The following is a 5,661-nucleotide window of genomic DNA, read 5'->3' on the forward strand; positions in this document are numbered from 1 at the left end:
TGGAAATCAACAACTGTTAGTTTGATTAAAAGAGAAAGCTCTGGTTTGGACCAAATAACAACCCAGTTTCACTGGAGACTCAAATTCCCAGTCCTAACCACTGTACATGCATTAAATCATTGATCTATTGACAAAATGATAGCTTTCATGAATAATGTTGGTGGGGAAACATTAACAAGGCCGCAAAAATACCTACCTTTCTTATCCCACTTGTCCAAAATACAACCCAGGGAAGCCTGTTCATACTGCTCCTGGACATTTTAAACTGCCTAACAGACCATTTGAAGTCTGGCAAATGGATTTCATACAACTTCCTCTGTCTCATGGATATAAATCTGTTTTAGGCTTGGTCTGTATGTTTTCACATTGGACTGAAGCCTTCTTTTGAAGACAGGCTACTGTTTCTTCTAAAGCCCTTTTGGAAAAGATTATCCTTACCTGGGGAACTCCTCTTGAACTTTTGAAGAACCTATCTTGCTGGACAGGTACTTCAAAAAGTCTATGCCGTTTGGTCAGTTTTACAATACTCTCACTATGCTTACCACCCTCAATCCTATGTTGAACACACTAATGGCATTATTAAGACCCAGTGATAAAATTTGTAGAGGCTCTCCAAAAACCTTGACCAAAATTGTTGCTGCAGTCCTTCTAAATCTCAGATTCACCCCTTTTGGAACACATTAACTCTCACCCTTTGAGATAGTCACAGGATTCCCACTGCACTTGGCTCCTGCTTCTTTTGACCTACAATTCATAGAAGGAGATAAAAGGAGAGATACTCCAATATTACAAAGGCCTGATTGCTTCTGTTAAAAATAACATGTTTTGGTAGAGCAGTCTTTTCACGGTGTGCTCTCAGGAGATGAAGACCTTAAGCATCACACCTCGCAACATGGAGATTTCATCTATTGGAAAAGGCACCTCCAGAAGAACTCTCTTCAACCTCACTATAGAGGCTTCCATCAGATACTGCCAGACTCCAAGGAATAGACTCTTGGATTTATGTAATGCACCTAAAGAAAGCACTGAACTCTGACTGAACGTGCACATAATCTGGTGACTGAAAGTAGATTTTCTAGAATAGAAGCAGAGGAAATCTGATTCAACAGCTTTCCAAAGTTATCCAGATCAGACCTCACCAATGTCTATGAGCTTGATAACATATGGATTTTAGATAAAAAGTGCCTGAGAGATCTCCCTCCTACCCCTCCTTGTTACTCAAATGTGATTTTAATTGGTTTTCAACCTGTCACTTTCCTTCATATGTGGGACACTACATCCAGGAAAGGTCCTTCCTGGCACTAAGGAAGAGAAAGCCACTAAAACTATAAAAACCTGATGCTTGATCATCAATGCTTTCAGAGCAAGATCTTGATCAAAAGGGGGAAATGTTTAAAATTAATAAATAGAAACCTCAATTAAATAGAGTCTGGAGAATAGAAGCGGGGAGCTCTCACACCCTGTGACAATAGAAGATCCCAACACGGGGGAAGAAAGTCTACTCTTCTCTCCTGGCAAGGGCTCAGCCAATGAAAAGACATAGATTCTTTGTTTACTATGGCCCTTACAACTTCCTTTCCCTCTCTATAGAAGCATTCTCCTTCCCTTGCCCTGTGGGGACTTGTATGTGACTTGCCATGGTTGCAGACCCCAAACCACAATTCTCTGCTGATCCTGAATGAACTCTGCTTTCCTGGAGAAATATCTGGCAGCCTATTTGTTTTCCGTCAACTCCTCCCTATTTCCCAAAAGAAGGAAGACTTTACTTGGGTGATGTATTAGAGTTCTCCAAAGAAACAGAACCAGTAGGATGGATAGATAGACAGATAGACAGGTAGATAGATATAGATATAGATGCAGGTAAATAAATATAGATGTTTATCTATAACTATATATCTTACCAATACATATTATATGTATATTATATATGAAGAGATTTATTTATTATTATTTCTTTTAATATTTATTTATTTATTTGGTTATGCTGGGTCTTAGTTGCAGCTCGCTGGCTCCTTAGTTGTGGCACATAGGCTCCTTAGTTGTGGCATGTGAACTCTTAGTTGTGGCATGCATGTGGGATCTAGTTCCCTGACCAGGGATTGAACCTGGGTTCCCTGCACTGGGAGTGTGGAGTCTTAACCACTGCACCACCGGAGAAGTCCCTGAAGAGATTTATTGTAAGGAATTTTCTCATGCCACTATGGAGGCTGACAAGTTCCAAGAACTGTAGTCAGCAAGCTGGAGACCTAAGGGACACCCTAGACAGCCAATGTTGTAGTTCCAGACCAAATATTTGCAGGCTTGAGACCCAGGAAAAACCCATGCCTCAGCCCAAGGCAGTCAAGCAAGAGGAGATTCCTTGTCAGTTAAAGGAGTATTAGCCTCTTGTTCTATTCATGCCTTCGACCGATTGGATAGGAGGACAATATGTTTTACTCATTCTACTGATTCAAATGTTAATCTCCTCCAAAAAACATTCTCACAGACAAATCCAGAATAATGTTTAACTAAATATCTGGGCACCCCATGGCGCAGTCAAGTTGGCACATAAAACTGATCATCACAAGCCCACCCCTTGTCAATGTGGCACCCATATTCATCTCATTAAACAATACTCAAATGAAAACAATATTAAGACCAAAGTTCCATCTAACATGATACAACTATCCTGTGTACAACTGAAAATGTACCAACCCCTTCCCTAGAAGAGGAGATAAAATCCTTCAGTGATGTTTACTCTTCTTCTTGATATCCTATACTTTCAATACTATGATGTAAAATTAACAGTACTTAAATACTGCAATATAAACTCAATACGCCTATGTTATAAGGTAATAGGAGAGGTAAGAAGACAAAGACATATAGATACAGATAGAGATATATAGATACACAAATGTATTCATAGCAGAATAAGGAGGAAATGCTCAATGACAGTTACAGTCCTTATATCTATAATTGGTCATGTGGTTGTAGCTGGTAGTTTTACTTTTCTTTCACTACCCACTCTATATTCCTTTTGCCTTTAGCAAGCACCTTGCCTTGTCATGTATCTTTACCTGGGGGGGGGGGCGGTGATCCAAACCTTGATTCCTGAAGGCTCTGAGCCATTGGTAGTCCTTCCTGGATTGAGTTGTGGTAGTTTTCCATTGATTTTAATCACAAGTGTGGTAATACTAAGAGACGCTAAGAGATCTGTGTATTCCACACATATTCTTCATTACCTCCATTGTGGAGCAGCAGTCCAATTTCCCCTGGGTAGTCAGGATAGGTCTCTCCAGTCCGCGCAGTAACTACCTTCTAGGCCTACTGATTCAGAGGCATGAGGAGTCCAAAGTGGCGGGGTGGCAGTCTTAACTTGCAGTTCAATCGAAAATCATTGCTGTGTCTCAGTGTGGAAGCATTCCTCCCTTTGGAACTAAGACCTCTAGGCCAGCAGAACATAAAGTCATGAGAACAGGAAGCACAAATTTTGCTAGTGATCACTAGGGGTAATAGAGACTGGTGCCACTCGCATTTTCGCCTCATGATTCCTGTACACCAGCTATGGGAGAAGTAGCACCGTATATCGGATGTTGATTCAGACTATATACAGCCTTCTGGAGAATCTTGCCCCCACCCTGCAAGGTATAGCTGGCCTTATTAGCCATTTACCCTGATAATTACTCAGAAACAACATCTCCTATTCTTCATATTTGTTCTTGAGCTTGCTGTTTTTCTGGTTCTGCTGTGAATTCAGCAGTGGTTTTCTTCAGGATGTGGTTTTCTTCAAAGCATTTGAGCTTTGGTTTTTCTAGCTGTGTCACTTCTCAATCAGTCTACAGTTGACCCTTGAACAACTCAGGAATTAGGGACACAGACCCCACCGCCACGCAGTCAAAAATCCAAGTATAACTTTACAGTTGGCTCTCATATCTGAGTTTCCACATTCTTGAATTCAACCAACCGAGGATTGGATTGTGTAGTGCTGTAGTATGTATTTAGTGATAAAAATCCATGTATAAGTGACCCTACACAGTTCAAACCTGTGTTGCTCAAGGGTTAACTGTGTTTTTCCAACATCTATACAGTTAATTGTCCCATACAATCAATTTTTCCATCATCCAGGAATTCCTCAAGAAGTCTTATGCATTCATGAACCCTTTCTTATTTTATGATGCTACTATGAATTTCTTTGCAGAATTTAAGGGATTTGAGGCATAAAGGGAAGGAAGTGCATGTGTCTGACCTGTCTATCCAGTCTCTGGCTTTGATGTTCAACCGTAGCATATTGAGATCAGAAGCAAAAGGCTTCTGGTTAAAATTGGTGGATTAGCATGTATTTATCTCCTTTATCTCATAAAACTTCACTAAAATAAAAATACATGAATTACAAATATATGTATGTATATGTGTGTGTATGTGTGTGTGTATTTAAAACTTAAGGACAAATGAAATGGAAAAGGACACATAATGTATGAGAAATTTCCTGAACCTTCAAAACATAAAGTGTAGTTGGGTAGGTAATAAGTGACTGAGTGGCACAAGTACACAGAGCCAGTCAATTCACTCTACAGAAACCCCCAGGGGCTCAGCACTTGCAGGCTGCAAGGAAGCTCTTGGCATGCTCCAGGCCCACTTCCTTAGACCATACCAGTAGGCAACTATTTCTCCATTCACATCCACACCCCTAACCAAGCAAGGGATCAGAAGCTTATTCTCTGGATAATTTGAACCAGAGAAGCTCCAGGTTCAGGAAAGCCAGTGAATAAAGGGTTGCAATGAGGCACAGGGCTAACAACATGGGATTAAAAGAATTATTACATATTGAACCATAAGCTCCTGTATTAATTTCCTCACACTGCTGTAACAAAGTACCACAAACCACAAATTTGGTGGCTTAAACAACATAAATGTATTGTCTCACAGTTCTACAGGCTAAAAGTCTGAGATCAAAGTGTAGGCAGGATTGGTTCCTTCTGAGGGCTGTGAGGAAGCACCTGTTCTATGTTCTATGTACCTGTTCTATGACCTGTTCTCCTAGCTTCCTATCGTTTGCTGGCAATCTCTGATATTCCTTGGCTTCTGCCACATCACCTAGAGCTCTACCTTTAGCATGGAATTCTCCCTGTTTTATGTGTGTGTGTGTGTGTGTGTTTGTGTGTGTCTGTGTCCAAATTTCCCCTCTCACAGGCACTAGTCCTATTGGATTAGGGGCCCATCCTATTCCAATATAACTAATTACACCTGCAATAATCCTTTTTCCAAATAAGGTCATATTCTGAGGTATTGGTGGGTTAGGACTTCAAGTTACAAATTTGGTGGGGGAGGACACAATTCAACTCATAATAGCTCTCTTATTCATCCTGTTCTCAGAATTCCAGTAATTGGGCATATTATTCACATTCTTGTGTTGACTAAACAAATAGACTGCCAGATATTTCTCCAGCAAAGATGGGTTTATTCAGGATCAGCAGAGAATTGCAACTTGCGGTCTGCAACCATGGCCATGTGTAGGCAAGCCATGGGCAAGTCCCCACACGGGGGAAAGCTTTTATAAAGGGGAAAAGGAAGTTGAGAGGGCTATCATAAACAGACCCATGGCTTTTCATTGGCTGAGTCCTTGCCAGGAAAGAATAGGAGTCTTTCTTCCTCCTGTTGGGTTCTGCCATCATCACAGGGCAT

The sequence above is a fragment of the Aethalodelphis obliquidens genome, unplaced genomic scaffold (assembly GCF_003676395.1).
Source record: "Aethalodelphis obliquidens isolate GAN/ISIS:26980383/991018 unplaced genomic scaffold, ASM367639v1 scaffold1, whole genome shotgun sequence".
In the NCBI taxonomy this organism is placed as follows: Eukaryota; Metazoa; Chordata; class Mammalia; order Artiodactyla; family Delphinidae; genus Aethalodelphis; species Aethalodelphis obliquidens.